The 23,272-nt window shown below is 35.5% G+C and overlaps 1 non-coding gene across 1 annotated transcript; it reads right to left on the bottom strand.

The window, feature by feature from the left end:
- Positions 1-5,927: 5,927 nt before the first annotated feature.
- LOC112540942 (U6 spliceosomal RNA) lies at positions 5,928-6,034 on the bottom strand. Its single transcript, XR_003084975.1, has one exon. It is a non-coding gene; the product is annotated as a U6 spliceosomal RNA (small nuclear RNA).
- Between the last annotated feature and the right edge of the window lie 17,238 nt (positions 6,035-23,272).

The following is a 23,272-nucleotide window of genomic DNA, read 5'->3' as shown; positions in this document are numbered from 1 at the left end:
ACCAATAAGGAAATTTTCAAAGGAAATCACATTGGAATTATAATGACAAATAATTCTACCACTAACTCAGTCATTTCTGAAAGCATAGAATACTTTCTGCTGCATTTAACATTGCCCTCTGGTTTTGGGTGCTTCCCTACAGCCACCATTTTTACTTCCCAAATTGTCACCATTTTGAAAATGATTTACAGTTTTCCTAAGTCCGCTGTCCTGGAAATTCCAGGAATTCCAGATGAGCTGATTAGTGCTCTTTCCAATTGTTCAGATTTACTCAATGTAAAATGCATGTGTAAGGATAATGTGGTTCTGTTGTGGCATATCAGATACAGGTGGGGGAGAGACCATAAACAGTAGACAGAATAAGATGACAATTCTTCTATATCGAAAATCACATTATGCACACAATCTCTATCTAGACATGAGAAAACTATGGATAGTGTAAACAAATTTCATACTAGAATGTGAAATCCGCCTAAGCAGCAGTTGAAAAAGTAATATAAAGAAAAATGAGTTAGTCACATGGAGTTCTACCTGGTTAACATTCTTCTTCTTTTTTTACAAACTAATTTTTATATTTAAATTAGGCCTAAATGTAGCTCCTATCATTGTGTACGTGAACACAAGATACCAAATATTATGAAAATCCTTTCTTGCCAACCGAGCTGATCTAAATAATTAAATAAGTTTGTACAAGCCAACAAATATTGGCTTGTCCTTATTTAAATAATTAAATAAGTTTGTATAAACACAAATATTGCATTTGTGTATGGCAGGAAGATCTGCCATTTTTAGTTCCTTCATTTGAACTTATCTAAAATTATTCACTTACTCCCAGAAAATCTGAAAAGGATATGTTAGTCTATGGGAACCAAAATTCATAAGGAGCATGGTAGCACCATTACAGACTAACAAGTTCGTTTAAAGGATAAGCTTTCATGAGCTACAGCTCATTTTATCTAATGCTAAACAGAATACTTCAGCTGTGAGGATGCGCAACTGCAGATTCAAAGTAACCTTTTTGGAAAAAAATAAATATTAACAGCACAATTGAGCAAGATATTGCTGAACTGTCACACATCAAGCTATCTTGAAAGATCTCAACAGGCACAATGGCCTTTTAACACATTGCAATTGTGAATTGGTGAGGTATTTGCAGTCTGTCTCAAGTGTAACCGGCATCTGCATGACTCATCTTTCCCTCCATTCCCACCACCTGCCTCATTCCAGTTTAAATTCTACATCAGTTTAGCTGCTCCAGGTATCCAGTGAAGTGATCAGTAGTTCATGAAAGCCTATGCCTTTTCAATAAATTTATTAGTCTGAAAAGGTACTACCAAACTCCTCCTCTTTGTGTCATACTGTGTTATCTGAAAGCACTGTTTACCAGTTTAAAGTAATGTATAGTTTGGGATTACATGCATATGATTTTACTAAGAACTCCATGCGATGTCAATAGTGGCAAACTGTCATGTAAGGCGCTGCGTCACTTGGCTATGAATATGGGATGCCAATGAGTAATGGATCTCTGAATATTACATATGACTCACTCTCTCCCAGATAAATAAGTATATTAAGTTTAATGTTTTTGCAAAGAATATATCATTGTTTTGGGAACATGAAGAACACACTAATATTTTAAGTTATGTCATAGCTTGATGCCCAGTGGGTTATTAAAAAAGATACCCAATTATGTTTATATTTAAATCCAATTTAAATAATAATTGACTTTATCTAGTCCAATGTTCATTGAAAAATGTTGCTCCATTTAATCATTTTTTAGATGTTTGTTGCTTTGATAGGCATTTAATGGTATTGCCCATGTTATAACGGTCGATTATAATTTTCATTAGATTTGTCACAAATTTCTCATTTTTATCTATAAGGATGTTTAATGTTTATTTCAAATGGAAGTTGAAGTATTTTTTAAAGTTTTGAAATTTTATAAATACGTTGCTTTTGTCAGTTTTCTCAGAGCTATGTATGTTGTCAACATCGAAAATATACAAGCAATAGTATGTGCAAAATGTGTGCAATTCAGAATATAAATATCCTACAGAGGACTCTTACTTAAAATTACTAAAGTAATTACTTAGAATTACTGGACTCAAAAGAAAATATAAAACAATGAGAAATAGGTCTTAGAAAGCTCAGTACAAATTGAAGAACATGATACCAAAATCAAGCAATTCCACTTCCTTCACAGATGATATTAGATATGCTGGTTGCTGCATAATAGACAAATAGTAATACAGAATTGGCATCTACATCTGAACGGAAAGTTTTCTGAAGGATCAAAGTTATTACAGTGTTTAATCTTTGTATGTTATGCATTTAGGAGCTTTTATAAAAAAGACAGTAGTTTATTGAAAAAAGACTTTTGAAAAGTGAATTGTTGGCTGTAATAACAGTTGGCATACCCTCCAATACATTCTGGAATATACCACTTTCCTTGCAGTATGCTATTAGATTTCTTGAAAATAATAGATTATTGAACTGCACATCATTTAGCTTTTTTATTATTTGTCTTTCTGAGAGGCAAGTGTTCTGGAACAACTTAAACTGAAAGTGCTGTGTCCACTACAGTTCCATTGTCCTTTTTATTTTCTGAAAATAATTTATTATTATTGCTATTCAAATTCACATGTATTGCATGATGCACATTTCTATTAAATTCATAAAAGGTTTGATACTATTCTGCAGCACATTCTTTCATTGGAGAGAATTCATATAGAATTTAGTGAATCAGCTCAGATCAGCAAAATAAAACCTACAGCACAATTTTATGCACGTCTATACCCATTGAATGCAATTATCTTATTCCTAGATAAGTGTGTATTTTATTGAAATATTTTAAACAATGAATTTACCAAGACTTTAATATTCAAATTTTGGAAAATGTAAAAATTTATTTCCAAATGGCTATAATATTAATTCCATAAATGTTTGTAGACATGTGGCATTTTCCTGAATACCAGTTGCAGAATGTCACATAGAACATTTTAGTTTTATGAAAATATGATGGCATTTAGAAATAAACTATGACTTGATAGTGGTCTGGTGTTAAAAGAAAAAAAAAGTGATTAGTTTTACTAGATTTATACAAAGTCTTCTACTCAAAAGACTCCAGTCTTAGATTTATAGGGAATTGATTTACGATAATCATGTGCCATCAAGTTGATGTTGACTCTTAGCAACCTTATAGACAGATTTTCTCCAGGATGATCTGTCCTCACCTTTCAGATTCTCCATGGCGTATCCATCACCACTGTAATTGAGTCCATCCACTTCTTGTTGATCATCCTCTTTTTTTTTTCCCCTACCATCTTTCCCAACATTACAGACTTGTAAAAAGAGCTAGGTCTTCATGTAGTGCACAAAATATAATAGCTTGAGCCTGGTTGTGCCTTGAGTGAGTGTGTTTATATAACAAATCAACACAGAGTTCTCACTCAAGGCACAACCAGGCTGTTTGTTTTTTTGGCTCTCCATTATATTACCAGGAGTCTTATCTAACATCAAAGTTCAAAAGCATCAATATTTTTTCTATCTTGCTTGTTCAAATCTAAATTTTGCTTCCATAGAGTGTCACACAAGGAAACCCATCGCATGCATGATTCTAATCTTTGTAGGTATAGATACATTGTAATGGTATGTGGGAAACACCTTGGGAGACAGAGTGAAGAGATGCTGCCTAGCAAACAGTCAGATAGGAGACAGCGCAACAGGCAGATGGATAGTGGGCAGGGCAAGAGGGTCAGAAGGGACCCTCCTTAGTTTCTTGGGCTGTAAAGGAGATGGCAGGAGAATTGTACTTTCAGACTTGCAGGATTCTGTTAATGTAGCTTTACAGTAAAGTAGAATTACCTTACTTGGTTGTGTTTCCTGTCTGGTCTACCAGGTAAAGTTGACATACATCATGATATCTGAATATATTTTCCAAGGCCTAGTCTGTCACATGTTTTTTGTCTGCTGGTTTCTTTACTGTTAATGGTCAATCCTAAAAGGCAGAAGCTATCCACTACTTCAATAGCCTGATTATACATTCTAAGTAACCCCAGTAAATAATTATCTTTTGTGCTATGAAAAAGGAGCTATTCAGCTTCTTTAAAAATGCACACATTTAAACAATATTAAATATTTTTTCCACTGTTCAGAGACTGACTTATCCAAATATATTGCATAAACTCCATCTATTTATTCCAGATCTGTAAATGTGAATCTTGTAACACATTCAGTTACAATACAAGTTACAATAAAAATGAAAACAAGATTATAAAATTAGTGTTAACAAGAGGTAGGATAGATGTTTTAAAGTATTGGCAGACTTCTATCTATCATATAATTACTAAGCAAAAGAATTTGTTTACCATGTTACATACTTTGAGCCCAGGAAGGAAGGAAGGAAGGAAGGAAGGAAGGAAGGAAGGAAGGAAGGAAGGAAGGAAGGGGGGAAGGGGAAGGGGAAGGGGAGAAAAGAAAGAGAGAGAGAGAGAGAGAGAGAGAGAGAGAGAGAGAAAGAAAGAAAGAAAGAAAGAAAGAAAGAAAGAAAGAAAGAAAGAAAGAAAGAAAGAAAGATGATTATTGAATGCATTTTAAAATAAGATTACTCAGAAGAATGAATTCCTTTCCCTTTAAAATATAGCACATTTAGAACAAAACAGATGAGCCTTTTCAGACATATTTTTGGCAGTCTTACTGGCATTAATAGGGAAAACTGCACAGAAATAAAATGAATTGGCAGTGAGGAGAATGATACAATGATGCACAAAATATAACAACCTCTAATCTTGGAGTGCATACAAGATCTAACTGCTCTAATGTAAATTTGTTGAAATATCGCTTGGAATTTTTTATAGACTGCTCTTTAAAGCAGTTCAATTTAGAATTTAATGAGGTTTGTTTTGTTTAAATAGCCACAATTAACTTTAATTTTAGATGTTACGATGCATTCATAGAGATAAAATAACATATATATAATATATTCACTTACAAATGTGTTTGAAAAACTTTTTTAACTAAATGCATTTAGTGAGTTTAAGTATATTTAAGTCTGCTGGATTTAAATGTATTAACTTGAAAACATGTTTTTATAATGTATGGAAAGGAAGAGAAATACCCATTTTTAGAAGATGAATCTTTATATTTGGCTTTTACAAAATTATCTAATTCTTATATCTGTTAAAATTCTAGTTTTCAGAATCAGTCATGTTGTTCAGAATTCTGTTTACTAAGTAGGTAAGCTTCTGGTTCTCATGATCATTAAGGTAGCTTGTACCATTCTCCATAAGCAATAAATGAATAAATCTTGATCTGTACTAAAGAGTGGTTTCATAATATTGAGCTGAAATAATGTTTCTAAACCAGCATGGTCATTGCTGAGAATTCTGGAAGTTAAAGTTTGGAAGGTTGGGAAACACTAACTTAATATAAGATATAATATAAATTATCACAACATATCAATCAATATTTATTATGGTTGTAGACTAACATATTTTATAACAAAATATAAAGTATTTTGAACTTTATATGTGTCCTAAGTATTATTCTTCTCTCCATTTCTTCAATTTAGGTTATAGCATTCTTGTTACTTTACTTAGAATCAATGTTGCACCATTGTTTGGTGACTAACTGAACAGGATTGATTTACACATAGACTTCAACTTTTGTAACTGACAGTGGCTTCAAAACTATGTGTAAACTCAGTGAACAATACCAACAGTTCTGACTGTGAATACATATTTTTGTTTGGGTTAAGTCAGTATTTAATGTTACTGTAAAATAGCAGTGAAGGTTTTCAAGCCACGAATGGAGGAAGAGACTGTAAAAGAGACTAAGAAACAGAAATTAGAAGCCCAATGAATGAAATGTAATAAAAAGAAATCAATAAATTGTATCATTGTAATGCAGCACTCAATCACAAACAAGATAATACTAATGTTAATTTCATTATTTTTTGTTATCCTTGTTCAGGGGCCAAACTAATCTTCTCTGTATCCTTACAATGCTATTGTATGTGCTGGTTTCTCTTCAGCTCAGATCAATCTTTCACCTTTTACTAAAGGATAGTAAACACAACCCTATTGTCTGTTCTAATTTGGGCTTTGAATCAATGTGGAATCAAATCTATTTTAACTGATGTTGCTTTGCTCTTTATTTCTGCCATTCCCTACCCTCATTAATAAGAGTATTGGTAAATATATGTTTATCTATTGTCATACTTGGGTTTTCCTGATACTGCTTTTGAATGATAGTCAAGAAAGGACTTGGTTATGTTTTTACTGATAAACAAAGTAAAAGTAAGTAGAACAAAATGTAATATAAAACTATTCACCACCCAAAACTTGGGTAAGTACTTAGGCCAAATCTTATTTTCTCAGATCCCCAGCACATAAAAATTAAATAATGTTCTAATATGCATTGTATGTGCGTCATCCCTCTGTGTTTAATTCATAACATACAAAAGACATTTTTAAAAAGTAACTGCTTAAGAGTTAGAGACTCTTATATTTATGTATCCAAGGTAGCAAGAACTTCAACATTAAGTGTTCTGGTACGGAAACTCTGAATCATTACTGTTGTACTTATTTATCAAGCAGTCTAAATGCATGCTGGGGATCTGAGAAAATAAGATTTGGCCTAAGTACTTACCCAAGTTTTGGGTGGTGAATAGTTTTATATTACATTTTGTTCTACTTACTTTTAATTAGAGAACATGGAATGTGAAATAATACCTTGTTAATGCATTCTGTGGCCCTGTACAGATAAATCTGGTGCATACTAATTAAGACAAATGGAGGTAATTCTGCAAACAATATATGCAAAGTCATCTTGGCAGCATGCTCTAATTCAGAATGTTTATTGTTCTATACTTTAGTATACTTCTGCAGAGTCATTATTTTATATTCAGCACTGATTTCTGGTAAATATCAATGAACCTTCATTGTTTAATCTGAACAGGCCTCATAACTGTTGTATCTTTACGAACAGACTTCAGTACTAGAGCAAAGTCAGAAATCTCCCAGATACTTTTCTTATGTGGCAAAATACCTTCTTTACTGAATAAGAAACTAGTTCCCATTATGGGCTTATTTTAGAAATTAGGTTTTATAGAACACATATGCTGTGTATATAGCATGGAGACTTAGTGGATATGTTAGTCAAGAAGCTAGACAATAATTGGACTGTGTCCTGAAAACAAAAACAGTTAAATTCTGATAGTTGTTATCATGAAGATGTATCTAACTCTAGGTACCATCTAGTAACCAAATTATATAATGGCACTGTCCATATACCTATAATTTAAAATACTTTACTTTACTTTAAAAAAAACCACCTAGTTTAATCTCTTTCTTTATATCATAACTTCAACATAAAATAAAAACAAAAATCAGCCTGCAGAACGAAGAGAAAGGTTGTGCAGGAAAATTAATTTCTCAGTAGCTCATATTACATTTTATTTTATTTATTTAAATTTATTGGCCCCCTCAACTCCAGTGGACTCTGGGTGACATACAAAACTAGGAAAAACATAAAAACAGCTAAAAATATTAAATCAAACCAACAGCACAGACTAAAATAATTGAATAGACAGCAAAAACAACAAAACAAAACAGGGACCATTGAACAAATAATAAACATCAACCCCAGGCCCAGAACGAAAGCCAGGTTTTCAAAGCTTTCCAGAGGCACTGTCCTTATCTCTGGGGGGATGCTGTTCTAGGGGTAGGGGCTGCAACAGAGAAGGCATGTTTCCTAGGTCCCAGAAGATGGAAATGTTTAAAGGAGGGGATATGGAGCACACCCACTCTTCTGGAACATACCAGGTAGGCAGAAATAGTTGAAGACAAGCAGCCTCTCAGATATCCAGGCCCTACGCCATACAGGGCTTTATAGGTAATAACCAGGACCTTGAATTGGACTTGGAAGTCAACTGGCAACCAATGCAGCTTATGTAGCAATGGTGACACATGGGTACACTGAGAGGCACCCATTACTGCTCACGCCACTACATTTTGAACCAGGTGTAGCTTCCAGGTGGTCTTCAAAGGCAGCCCCATATAGAGTGCATTGCAATAATCCAATTGTAAGTTAATCAGGGCATGACTGACTGCCTCCCAATCGAGGAAAGGACACAACTGGTGCACAAGATGAACATGTGCAAATACCCACCTGGGCACAGCTGCCAACTGCTCTTTAAGCAGTAGCTATGAGTCCAGAAGGACCCCCAAGTTGTGCACCAGTCTTAACTGGGGAAGTACAGTCCCATCCAAGACCAAAGTTGGAACATCTCTGACCCAGGGGATAGAACAAAACAAACAGGATTATTTACACTTAGTCCAATTGGTAGAACTTCATGTTTTCCAAGCAACCAGAACAGTTAACTGGACTGTACCTCCAGTGTTGACCTTGTATATCCAGTTATCATATTCTGTACTGGGTGCCATTCACTCTGATGGCAAAAATATTTTTTTCTAACATAAGCATCTTGTAATAAAGCAAAACAAGTCCTGACAAACTCTGACTTGATTAAGATGTTGTATATGTATTAATACACTGAATGTAACATTTATTTAGCTTTGAATTTTGGGCCTCTTATAGGTTTCTACAATCGTTTGGGGGTTTGTTTTTGCCATCATGACATAGACACTTTCCTAATATAGTCTAAAATTTATAATTTGCCTCTGACATGTGGTAGTGTTTAACTTTTTTTGGGTATACATATCATGTTAGGACAGTTGCTATCAAAAGCAAACTAATGTAGGATGCCTCAATACCAAAGGGAAACCTTATTAATAATTAGTGGACTGCTACCTATGCCCTGTAAATCATATATTTTATGCTTTATGATGTATTAATGTTAGTAACTATAACATCCATTTTCCAGGGTTTTCCTTCAAGATAGATTTGTTGAAACATAAAACTAGGACTAGATTTGCCATTAATTCTATCAAGGCTTGATTAGTAGGCTATCTAAGTAATCTGTACTTGCTAAAGCATAGATAATGTACTATATAAATCAAAATACCTCATTTTTCTGATTTTAAAATATATTCCTATCAAGTATAATTAGCAACAATTTAATTAATTAATTAATTAATTAATAGAAAATTGCCCAAATCAGATTTTCCAATTGATTTTCATTGCACAGATTAAAAATGTGGAATATTTAAAATATGGCTATGTTAAACAGCAAAACATAGCATATTCCTTTTTAGGGAAGGTGGTTGAGAAGGTGGTGGCATTGCAGCTCCAGAGGATCCTGGATGAAATGGATTATCTGGACCCTTTTCAGTCGGATTTCAGGCCCGGATTTGGGACTGAAACAGCATTGGTTGCACTTTTGGATGACCTCTGGTGGGAGTGGGATTGGGGTAGCGCATCCATCCTTACTCTTCTTGATCTCTCAGTGGCTTTTGATACCATTGACCATGGTATCCTTTTGGGTCGGCTTGGGGAGTTGGGGGTGGGTGGGACAGTTTTGTGCTGGTTCACCTCCTTCCTCCAAGACTGGTCCCAATCGGTGTTGATAGGGAGTGAGAGGTCCAGCCTGCAGCCTTTCTTTTGTGGGGTGCCTCAGGGTTTGGTACTTTCCCCACTCCTTTTTAACATCTACATGAAACCACTGGGCGAGATCATCTGCCACCATGGGATGAGGTATCATCAGTATGCAGATGATACCCAGTTATACATCTCCATCCCAGGTGATCTGAGTGATGCTGTGACTACCCTTTTGTGGTGCCTGAAGGCTATGGGGGTCTGGATGGGGAACAACATGCTTCATCTGAACCCTGGTAAGAGAGTGGCTGTGGGTTGGGGGCTCCTCTGTATCTGGAAGTTTACCATCTTTGGTTCTGGATGGGGTCGCACTACCCGAGACAGACCTGGTCCGTAATCCGTAACCTGGACTCATGATTCCTGCTCAGCATAGGTGGCAGTTGTGGCCAGGAGGGCCTTTGCTCAACTACATGTTGTGCACCAGTTACGCCCTTTTCTGGATTGGGAGTCCCTCCAATCAGTCACTCATGCCCTGGTCATCTCCTGCATAGACTGTTGCAATGCATTCTACATGGGGCTACCCTTGAAAAGTATCCGGAAGCTTTAGCTGGTTCAAAATGCAGCCGCACAGGCAATTTTAGGTGCCCCAAAAATGGCAATGTTACACCTTTGCTGCATGAGCTGCATTGGGTCCCAGTTTGCTTCTGGGTCCAATTCAAGATGTTGGTTATCACCTTTAAAGCCCTACATGGCATGGGACCAGGTTACCTGAAGGACTGTCTCACCCCCATTATAACCACCCATCCCACCCGGTCAGGCAGAGAGGGTATGCTGTGGATCCCGTTGATGAAAGAATATCAACTGGCGAGGTCCAGAAAGAGACCCTTCTCTGCCGTGGCCCCCACCCTGTGGAATACTCTTCCCCCAGAGGTGAGGCAGGCCCCAACGCTCTTGTCCTTCTGGAAAGCAGTCAAGACCTGGCTCTGCCAACTGGCATGGGGTGAAAAAAGGGGCAACCAACCCTGGGGGTGGCTAGCACCTTGAAGATGCTCCCATATGTTAACATCTTACTGATCATCAACATCTTGGAAGATGATATTATTTCCATATGTGTCTGGTTTTTATATTATTTTTATTGTATTTTATATAGTTTTTATTGTATTTTAATTAATATTTATTGTTGTTTTATTGTGAACTACCCAGAGTCACTTTTTTGTGAGATGGGCAGTATCTAAATTTGCAATATAAATAAATTAAAAAAATATACATTTGTTATGGTGGAGTAAATAGTTTGGACATAATAATCACTTCACATATGTGAGGCAGTGATCCTTTAGTAACCTTACTTTTTCTCCCAGTAGCTCTGTGCTTGTTACTTTATTCTGATATCTGAGACTGTAAATCTTCAGTGAGACTGGGTGTATCTTTTTTGCTATTCAAACTTTGCAGTGGTTGGTGCTGTTTCTCTCTCAGCTTTTCAGTACATGCCCTGGTAGATGGCTGCATGGTTATCCATCATTCTGAACTATTTATTTATTTACTTATGAGATTTGGAGGCTGCCCAACTGCAAAAATGACTGGGTGACTCTTCCATTTTCTTATAACAAATCAGCAAAGAGTTTTGCATTCTCATGAAACCCCAGATGGTTAACTGAATTGCCTTGCTAAATCGTCTGAAGAGTATATTGCTGCCAGACTCTGAGGCTATACTGCATTAATAGGAATGCCAACCAATTTTTTTTTTTAATTCCTAAAACAAAATTCCTTACCATGGCATTCTCTTTATCATGCTGTTTTTTTTTTAATCTCCCTGAATATCATGAATAATTCAGTCAGAGAATCACAACTTTCAGACTTCTCTGGCATGTATTTATCCACTTACATACCTTTCAGCCTTTTCAAAAAATCCAATCAGGTTAAGAGCACTTTTATGCACCTATAACATGTCCATTGTCCCAGGCTTTAAATTAAAAGAATAAAACTTCTTGTAATGCTTATGAGACATGTTTCAGTTATTCCAATAATAGAAAAATAATTAGTTTCATTTGGTTTACCTTTGATTTTGAAATGCTTAAGCTGGATATCATCCAAAATGTTTTATACACTGAAAATATATTATAAAACCCTCTTTTAGCTAGCGGTGCTAAATTTATTGTCATGCCACAATAAATTATTTTACCACCAATGATCCTGCAATTTGTTTCTGCTTTTCTATACATATGTATAAGAACAGAACGAAAATGGCTGCAAATCGCCCTATAATTAATTTTCAAATATATTATTAGTATACTGATCTTAAAAGATCACTCTGGGTTTTTTTCCAAATAATTATGCAGATTGCATATCTTGACAAAATGATTACACATTTGTTGATACTAGATACTAACTGATGCTCTTGAAAACAACTTTGAGTTGGAATGTGGTATGAAAAATATTGTCCAAAATTCCCATGCAAAATTGTATTTTGACACCTCAAGGAGCCAGACTGTAGAACATTAATACATTTGTTCATTTCTTTCTTGCCTTAAAACAAATTTTGAAAGTTGAGAAACTCTCAAACTGAGAACTGTTCTGTTGACTGTATATACCCATATTTGCTATTTGTACCATTCTGTTGGAAGGCAGTGCTGGTTAACTTCTGGATCTGTTGCAGTGCAAGCTGAATTGCAGCAAGGACAGTTTTGTGGCATGAATGTTAGAGCTTCAGAAGGAATTTTCCATTGATGCAAATTCCCACTTTTGCCTCGCTCCCTGCTCTTGGTTCCTCTCATTCCTACTGAGGGAGAAAAACTACCCTTTTGCTTGTTTTTTGGACTGAGCAGAAGGGGTAGCTAGATAACTCTCCCTTGCAACAACCACTATACAGTAGATGTTTGGAAATCACCAAATAAATGGATAGAGCATGAAGTATTTACATGGACAGGGTAATACGTAGTCAGTTGAGAGTTGATTTCCATGCTTTTGAAATGGTCAGCAGATCAGCTTGGTTCTCTCAATGAGTTGCGATTGGCAGTAGTGAGAATAATAGTAGTTAAAATGGTTTCTGGGATAGGGCAAGAGCATAAAACTCCCTCAGTTTTTAAGTTACTCCTACTGTTTTTGGTTAGTTTTCCAACTTTCTGTTCTCCGTGAAAGTAATTACAGCTAGTCCTTGACCTATGACCATTTATTGAGTGACTGTTTGAAGCTATGACGGTGCTGAACAAATGGTGGTTACGACCATTCCTTGGAATTCTGTCCATCCCAGCATCCCCGCAGTTATGTGATTGCGATCTGGGTGCTTGGCAACTGACCCATTGTAGTGCCCCATGATTATATGATTGCCATTGCTAACTTCCCTGCCAGCTTCCCAAGAAAGTCAATGGGAAAGCCGGAGGAAAAGTTACAAGTCACTAGGGTAAGTCCCTGAACCTCACCGTGCCTGCCTCACACTCTTGTGTACTCCGTGCATCCCCTTGCACCCTCCCCAACCTGCACTGCTCCCTTGTGCACCCTCCCCAACCCTCTCTCACATCTTTGCACACCCTCCCTGTCCCACACTTCTCATGCACCCTCTTGTGCACCAGACCCACACCGTGCCTCTTGTGCACCCCTTGCACCCTCCTGCACCCTCCCCAGCTCACATTGTGCCTCTTGTGTACCCCCTCACAACCTCATGCACCTTCCCTGACCCATCCTGCACTTCTTGTGAACCCCATTGCACCCTTCCCAACCCTCCCTTGCACCCTCACACACCCTTCCTGACTCTCCCTTGTACCCACACATAATCCTTGATCCTCCCCGCACCCCTGCACATGCCCTCACTCCCTCCCCCACCCAGCAGCAGCCACTTAACTGCCTGCTGGCCTTGGACTTGCAACTTTCTGCTGGCTTCCCCACTGACTTTGGTTGTGGGATGCCAGCAGGAAGTTGCATCACCTAACAACTGTGTGATTCAGTTAATGATGGCAACCAGAGCTGCAGGGATTGCCATCGCTAAACAATGTGGTCATGCTTTATGACTGCATTGCTTAGCAATGAAATTTCCAGTCCCAATTGCTGCTGTAAGTGAAGGACTACCTGTCTTTACTGAATCCTAATTCAGATGTGCTCACAATAACAGGCAGGCATGACTGAAGTGTAATCAGTAGGGGATGGGATAAAAAACCGTCTGCTTATAGCTTAGTGCTAACTTCAGTCCCATAGTTACTTTCCATTTCCACCATTTTCCTTTCCCCAATATTCCCCAAAAGTTAACTAGTAGCAGTAAAGTTAGTGTACCCAGTAATGCTGGGTATTAGGCTTATAAATCATAATACCTATAATAGGAAAATGATGTTATATGTCATTCTGTCTGAATAGGTGTCAAAAGTCTCCAGAAATGCAACCTGATTTCCAGAATTTGAATTAGATTTAGGGGGAAAAAAACAACTGAGTTATTCCTCACAATATTTTGTCAAAGTTTATTATACTACATCCAATCCCAGAACTAGGAGGAAAAGTAGGGGGTAAGAAAAATATTTTTGTCTGATCTTTCATTCTTCTATTTTAGAGTTCAGCATAAACATTAAAAGACCCCCTCCCCAAAGTTCTGTGGGTTAATTTGTTTCTTTTTTAAATAACCTTATTAAATTTTAAAACAGAAACAGTAAAAACAAACAAAACTAATATTAAAGAAAGAAAGTAAAAAGAAGAAAGAAAGATTAGGAAAAAAAGAGTAGTCAAGATCAAAAGTGCAGAAAACAAAAACAAAAACAAAAAAAGAAAGAAAAGAGCAAAGAAAGAAAAAGAATTGACTTCTGACTCTCCTTGTAACAGTTATAAGTAGCAGTATGCATCAAACTCTAAGTTTACAATGTAACTTTTATTATTTCTATTAACCCATATTATTTCTAATCATCAAATCGATACAACATAATATCATTTTTCTTTCTGTTTCTTGCAAAATGTCCAAAAAAGTTTTCCAATTAATATTGTTCTGCAGGTTATTTTGGAAAACCTCATTATATATTATTGACAGAAAAAACAGTTTTGCTCCTCCCCCGCCCTCTTAGGCTTTGGTTCACGCCATCGAGCAACTTATGTTTAGATGCTTCCAAAGACAGAAAAGTGAATTTCCTGCAAATGATGTATGAAATAGAATATATGATAACATACTGAAAGCTATTAATTGGATATGAATTGAGGTTAAATGAGTTCTTCACCAAAAGGTCAATTTTCAGCAAGAGGCCTATAGTAAGCACTCCTGGGAGAAATTAACTGAATTTTGTTTATGTACTTACCAGCTAAGCGATTATCAGTTTGACTGTCTGACTTAGGGAGGTTTGGCTATATTTCAGCAAAACTATGATTGTAAAAAGAAAAGAGGAATCCTTTCAATTTTTTAGTAGATGGTTGCAAGGCACATTCACAGGCTACAGTGCCAAGAACCATAAGATGATAGAAACAAATGGTAGAATTTCTCCTGACAGCCTGTGATCTTTCACTGATATGCTAGAGATGTTTTCAGATCCATTTCAGGAGCTATGTCATTTCATGGCAAAAAAGAAAAAGAAAAAGAAAAATAAAAAGAAAAAGAAATAGTTTGGGGAAAATAAGCCTTGCTTCTTTCTGGCTTTGTTTCTAAAGTAGGATAATGTTGTTGCTGACGGTATGACCAAATATTGCTTTGAGTGGAAAAAAAAAAAGCTTTATGTTGTCAGATCCTAGTTATTTTTACCTCAATACTACCTACAGTGTACCATTGATTCAGAAATCCCATTCATGCTGGCAGATGTGGTCCCAACACAAACTAATGGTATCATTGGTAAGTGTTTTGGAAGACACTAAACCAGCAGTTTATATTTACAAAGAATACTGTCCATATATACATTAATAATTTGCAAGAATTTTGGAATAAAGAGTTGGAACATTCTCTTTTAACAGCTCAGTGTTGTGTTTTAAAGAACATCGCTTTCTTACAAAATGCTTCTTACAATGATACTAATTCATAAAAGAATTCTTTTTTTTACTACTTTTGGATATTTCTGTAGAAGTTTAGAAGGGTTGGATATCAACTTCTTAATTCTGAAAATATATTATGTTCAAAGTGACCAACTCAAATAATATGGACCTGTTCAGCAGTTGTTCCATTTTAATTCATTCTTCATAATTAATATGTGTTTGGATAGTATCATAAGATTTAAAGATGTTAATGCAATATACCAACTACTTGTATTTTTTTAAAATGTATAATGAACTTTGGATGTTTTAAGCCTAGAATACAGCTAAAAACATTATTTTGCTTCATTGAAAAAGTACTGTATTGTTAGTCAATATTGGGTCCACTCTCTGCTTTTGAAGTGGTTCTTTTGACATAACAAGACTAATGTTCTATTCTGTGTGATTAATATACATTAATCAATTTATATATGTATTGTAAGATATGCATGTTTTTTTTTCTTTTCCCTTTTTTGTTTTTGTAAATACTATATATTGTATTTACAATATTGTAAACTGTAGTTTTTCTTTTTACCTTTTTTTTTTCTTTTTCACTGTACATTGTATTTATTTACAATATTGTATATTGACATAGTTCCAGATGACCTGCAATCTACAGAGAAAACCCTTTATTTATTATGGTGGGCTTCTGATGGTTCAGCACTGCAGCTGGAAAGGAGGGGTTATGCCAAGGCTGAGTGGCACTGCCTATTTCTGTTTCTTCTAGCTGACCAGTATGAGTGAAAAAATAATCAAGCCCTGTTCACTGAAGTACATCAGTTCTATACAGACTGGAGGAGGAATTAAAGTGCTAGCCTCTTTTCACTTCCTTTCAAGTTTTCAGTATACTCAGTATATGTTTAACTGTTTTGCAAAACAAACAAACAAACAAAACGAAACCAACAAATCTACCCTGAGCTGTTATAGTATGAGATGAAAGCTTCCTGGCTGTTAAAATGTCATTCTTATATGATATAAATTCACACAGAAAGCTGTGATGATGGACTGACATTGTAATTTTGCAACTCAATACTTTTCCCAACAATTGCAACCATAATTGTAGGTTGCAGTGTAGAGCTTCTCTCGCTACACTGTGCAAATGTGTGTATGTGAGATGGGGAGGGAGGAATGGCTTGTTTGATCACAAAGAGTGAAGGATGAGATGAGGAAAGGATTGGCATATGTCATAGGTTGATAATGGTGGTAGTTTACAGAGATTCTGAAAGCATTTGAACCACTTGCCTAATTTCTGGAAGCTCTAGTGACTTACAAACTTCTCTGTTGCTGTCTATATAAGCTTTGCTGGGGAAGTCTCCAAGGATTAATATAACCAGTACACTTCCCCACCATCTTCTGATACTTTTGCATAATAGAATATTTAAAAAGTATCAAAATAGGCAGTGATTGGGAGTAGTAGCCTAGATATGAAGAAAGATGTGGAATATGTTTGAATATTACATCACTACTACAAACTATTTATTGCTATGTTTATGACTCAGGTGAGATATTATCCTCTCCAGGATCCATGCCATGGCCATATAGAACCTAGATACTATATGTCATAGGGTTCTGTTGCTGCCTGGGCCCTACAATATTCTGTTAAAGCAGAAGGCCCATTCCTCTTATGATTATGCTGTCTAGTTACTGTAACAGTAAGATAGCCAACAAACAAGAAAAACTGCCAAGATTGATAGACAGATAGATACTGTACATGACAATCTTTGTGGGGAAGGAGTTATTTTTCCTATTTATAAGTATTGGAGTTATGTTTCATAACTTAGGACAAGCGTTACATTATTAAAATCTTAAAATCATTGCAAAATAAATATTTAAAATGATAGCAGTTACTCTAGGAATTAGTGTATATTTCATTGTTTTATAAATATATGGAAAAGTAATATTGCAAATGTCAAAGACTAGGAGAAAAACTTTAATTCTAGAAGGTTGTACTTTGTTACTGAAACACTGAAGTGAATGAGTAAAATAATTTTCTATTAGCCAGACATCAGTATTAATAGTTTTACTAATAAATTTCCATTAATAGTTAAATTTGATATTAATTCATTCTTTTTCTTTAAGTTTTGACTATAAAGATTGACAGGGAATCAAAGCCGTTTCACATTTCATATATATTAAGAAAAATGGCTGATAATGCCTCTATTTTTCAGTTATTCCCCATTTGATGGGGAAATATCCTAACTGTATTCCTATTCTTCTTCTACTACATCCATGCACCACTACAAACACTGCTTTTGTTTTTTAAACTTACTGTCTCTCTTTAGTGATCTCATCAAGTCCATTCAACTCTGATTTTCTAGATCTTCCTCTTGGTCTCGATCCATCACTCTTTCTTCCTATAGTTGTTTTGAAATATAGTCTTCATTCACTTTCAGCATCCATTAGTCACAACAGATTACATACTATCAATCACATTTCTACCAGAATTTGCACATCTTACAATTTTTCTGTCTCTTTTGTCATCTTATGAAACATTATACCATGGAATACAAATTAATTTGTTTTCTCTAGTCATTCACCATTTACGTGTAACTTGCAAATTATCACTCCAGTTGCCTGTCAAAACTATCTTTATCCCTGAAACATTTTTAGATCTATACTCCTTGAAGGATCATACGACACACCATTGCTTGCATCAAATATGCACTTACATCCATAACTTCAACCAACACCTCTCTAATGTTACCACAAACATTCCTTATACATTATTAATAAATATATTAAACAATGAAGGTCACTTCTTAAGACCTAATTTTACTCCCTGCTCAGTGATTAACCATTCAGTAAGAATTCTGCATGTGTTTTACTTCCAACATATACTGCTCTTATTCTATGCAGTATAAATCTTCAGTTCCATATTTCTGCAATATATTGGTCAATTCAAGTCTATTCACTTTATCATATGCTTTCTCTAAATTAGTATAAAAACTTTGTCACATTTATACACTTGCATCCTGAGTATGTGACAGTACACTGCATATAGCTTCTAGGTGGTGTCTGTTGGTTACAAGGTCTAGATTAGAGATCCTGGCTCACACAGAATAGTTTGAACAAGCTTGGGGTTAAACCTGGCTTGAGTTACTCTTATGTCAAAAATGTGCAAAACTAACCAGTACTGTCCTTACCATTAACAGAGAATGCTACATATGACAAGGGTATCTAAGCCATCTTACTAAAAAGCATTGTGTGAAAGCCTCCAATTGAGTTCAGTAAGTCTGTACCCAAGTAAGAAACTAGTATGACTGCAGCTTGTTAACCAACATTAAATAGAGTTTAAGAGAGACAGTTTGATGTAGTGGTTAAAATACCAGGCTAGAAACTGGGAGACTGTGAATTTTAATCCCACATTAGGCACAAAGCCAGCTGGGTGATCTTGGGCCAGTCACTCTCTCTCAACCTTAGGAAGGAGGCAATGGCAAACCATTTATGAAATCTTGAGCAAGAAAATTTCAGGGATTTGTCCAAGCATTTGCCAGAAGTCAACACTGACTTGAAGGCACCAGGAAAAAAAAAAAAAGTTAAAGCATCAGTAAGCATTGATGACATGCAGAGCTTCTGAAAAAAAGGAAACGTCATTCATTTACAGGTCCTTCTTTTTGACCATTGACTAACAATTTATCAGTTAAATATTGAGCCATCCAGAGTCACTCCCTGGGGGAGATGGGCGGCATATAAATTTAATAAATAAATACATAAATAAAATATCTGGAACAATACATTAATAATTTATGCCTTATATTGCACATATCAAAGTTTTGCTTAAGATAAGCAGGCTTGCTCATAAATCTGTTCCCAAGCCATTGCTCAAGGAATAATAAAACTCCCATGGTACTAGCTGCATAGGGAATAGCAACTGCAGATGGAAGATAATTGGCTAAAGCTATTAATTTATCTTTTTATAATCATGTTGTCTTTGACTTTTATTGGCTGCAAAAATATCATGTTTCCCATAAGAAGAGGTTAATCAGCTTCATATAACCATACCCAGAAGAAGAAATAAGAATAGAAATACAATATGAAAGTAACAGTGTGAAACTGTTGAAAGTTTACTGATTTCTGCTATTTGGGACTTGGGATTTTTCTGAGGCTAGTGAAGAAACAACATGTAGAAATACATTTTAAAAAATGATTGTCCAAGGAAATCTTAAGAGTTGAAAATATGCTATTGATTTCAATGTGCAACTTTAAGATGATGGTTACGAAGTTTTAAAACACAAGTGGAAAACTTTTTTGTGTTGAAGGCCACATTTCTTTAAGGCAAGTAGTCAGAAATGCTGGAGATTGATTCATGAAGCCTTGGCCATTATTGACAAGGAAATTCTTTTCTCTCTTTTGTTCATTCATTTGTTAAATATGTATGATTTCATTTGTACAATTTATTTCCTTCTCAATCTGGAGGGGTCTTTAGGTAGTTCACAGATATTAAAAAATGTAGGAAAATCAAAATTAATATAAAATAGTAAACTACAGTCATAAACAGTAATAAATTACAAATTCCATTAATACATAAAGATATAAGAAATCATGGCAAGGATCAATGTCCCAACAATTTTTGCAGTATATGCCTGGGATTTCCAATTTTTTTTTTTTTTTTAATTACCCAGTAAGCTACATTGACTCTATTGTGAAAAGAAACACTGAATGGAGAATTTTAAAATGATTTCACCTTCAACATCTCCTTCATGTATTCATAATTCATATATAGGGAGTCCACAGGTTAAGAATGTCTGGTTTATGGACGACCCATAGTTAAGAACAGAGCCTATTGTAGCAAAATTTGAGTTAAATACACATTTTTTTTCCTTCCTAGTGTTTTCCCACAGGGTCCTTGAGTTAAATACACATTGATTCGAGTTAAATACACAATGGTTTGAGTTAATTACACAATACTACTTATACGGTATTATTGTATAATACTGTTCTGGCTTACATACAAATTCGACTTAAGGACAGATCTTGGTAACGGAACTTGTTCTTAAATTGGGGACTACCTGTACTAACTCTGGGAAACAGGAGAGAAAGGAAATTCTGCCCCCTCCCAAATGTGTTCTGGAGCTCTACAATCAATCATTCTCTTCTGCATTAGCGAGTGCCTGGGTTGTGGTTTTCAACTTATTCAGAGAAAAGACTGATAACTTATCTTCTAAAATAAAGGCCACAAGAAAAGCTAATGAGGCTTTTAATCTGTCTGGGTCTAACAAAGAAGAATTTTTTCACTTAAGATAGATGGAGAGATCTTCAGCTATTTCTGGAAGCATCAGGGAATCCAGATAAAACAACTGAATGCACAGTTTTCCTCAAGATCAGGTAAGACTCTAATCTCTCCTACCACTAAGTAATTCTTCATACTGAATTTGAGATTGGAGATAAAAGTGGGGGGAGTACTTGACAAAAGACCTTGCTGAAGAACTAATTGCCAGATTACATATATTCAATTAAAAGAGAAAGAAAATTAAGAGCATGTTGTCAAGAAGATCAGCTGAAATGTCAATTGTTTGCTAGCCACACTTCAGGCCACAACAGTCTTCAAGCTATACACTGCAGCCTTTTGAGAAAGAATAATTTGTTATTGCGGGAGGTTCCATTTAACCATGCAATATATCACAAAAGATTTCAACATGCTGTGTGAGCCCTAAAGTCTTAAAAGTCTCCAAAAGATTAAATTAAAGCCTCTGGCTGATTTACATGAAGCCATGATTAAGGTGGAAAAGCTTGGGGAAACAGAGTTTGAAAAAACAAAGGCACACACCAGAGACAGATATTCAAGCAACTTGGACAGGAAACTTCAAGAATTAGGCAGTGAGGACTAAACAAGATTTTGAGATTCCAACAGATTGAAGGAGGAATGTGGTTCAGGTGGCCCCCTGTGCTGAAAAGAGCCTGTACTGAAATCTCTTTTCACTCAACTAGCACAGGTGCTGCCAGGAAAAAAGCAGATGTCTCTGCCATTCCCAAAGTCATGCTAGTACAAACAACAAAAAAGATAAATCTATTTTCAAGTTAATGAACTAGAACTTGAACCTGATAGGAGGGATGTCATGAAACCTATTATGACAGGACTTTTAATTAGTGTACCAAGTTAGCTTAAAACAAGTGAAGATTTTTTAAAAAGAAGTATAAAAAGAAGTTGCAGTGTATAGTAAAGAAAAAAAAAAAAACCAACCCCCCCCCCCGAAGGAATGGTTAATATTATAACAGGCAGAGAAAATTCAGAATTTTTTAATGCAAATAAATTGTTTTATGTGTGTATGAAAGGGCTAAACAAGGAGCCTTGTTATTAATATAATTTCATCATTTTTATCAATAACAAGGATAAAACTGAAGAAAGGTATGCTGGAAGGAGTATTTTATATTTGGATAGTGGTATATCTAAGAGTAGAACTGAAATGAATGTTGAAAAATTGTCTGTGGGGGGGAATGATAAAAAAATGTTCTAAGTGCTATAAGAATGTTGAAAAGTGATAAGGCTGCAAGTATATATGTCATTACTAGAGAAAAATTAATATATGGAACTATTTTGTTTATGGAGTGGTTTTACTATTTGTTTAACACAGAATTTATGCCTGATGCTTGAAAGAATGCTGCTGCTATCCCTTTGTTAAAGAGAAAAAGAAGATTGAACACAACAGCTCTAGCAGGATTAGTTTTTATGTGTAAGGTCTTTTGCAAAATATTGATTGAAAGAATGTGAAAAATGACAGCATTTTTTGGAAATGGAGTGTGGAAAACAAATGCAAGGATTATTTTCTCCATCTATTGTCATTAGCCACATTTAAAATTTATTCCTACCAGTTTTTCTCTCTTCAGGAGAAAATAAAAACCCAATTTGACCTTTATTTAACATCGGACCCCTTCCACTATGTGTAATGACTACAGCAACTTTTAATTCCTATTTTGTTTTCTTTTAACATTGCGTATCCTCAGTTTTTCTGTTAGATTATGCTTTTAGAATGTGGTACTCTCATATATTTTTCAAGCTAGGACTTTAAACCAATTCATACCAGAAGAAGTTCAGTGCTTTCTATTTATTAGATTAGATTCTGGTTTTTGTACAGGAGCTGAAGTGGTTTACATAGTGCTCTCCTCTCCTATTTTCCCCACAACAACAACCCTGTGAGGTGGGTTGAGCAAAGACAGAATGATTGGCCCAACTCACAAGGTGAGCTTCAATGGTTAAGGGTGGACTAAAACCTGGGCTTTCCTGCTCCTAGTCAGACATCTTAACCAGCACACCATACTGACTCTCTTACGGGTTGAGTTTTTGTTTACTTACACTGTGAAATATGATTCGGTGTTTATATTTTTAAAATTTATTAATTCTTCTTTGTCATTATTAACATTCTTAACAAAAGAAAGGTGATTATTAAATAATAAAAATGATAATAAAAAACTTTTGTGTGGGTGGGTGAGTGCGCCTTCTGGTCAGTCTTGATTCCTGGTGATTACCTGGCCAGTCCCTGCAGCTTTCTTGGCAATATTTTTGGAAGCAGTTTGTCATTGACTTTTTCCTAGGTCTGAGAGAGAGGGACTGGCCCAAGTCAACCTGCTGGGACCAGAACTCTTAACCACTATGCCAAACTGGCAATTCCACATTAAATTAGGTTATTAGAATTCCATCTCTTCTATTTTTCACTTATACCTTTTACATGTTTTATTCACTTTACCACTCATCAGTAGCTTCTCTACCTTTGTGTAAATATCAATCACTTGTATTCACTTGTCAACCCCCTATACTGCTCCATCTCTTAGAACCTATCAGCTTTTACTGGTTGCAGTCACAGTTGTGAAAGTTGTGTTGCTC

Source organism: Python bivittatus, unplaced genomic scaffold (genome assembly GCF_059951505.1).
Source record: "Python bivittatus isolate LINGU-HERP-01145 unplaced genomic scaffold, Pbiv_v1 ctg000350_np1212, whole genome shotgun sequence".
NCBI lineage: Eukaryota > Metazoa > Chordata > Lepidosauria > Squamata > Pythonidae > Python > Python bivittatus.
The sequence above is the reverse complement of the archived record's forward strand: the minus strand, read 5'-3'. Positions and strand labels throughout refer to the sequence as shown.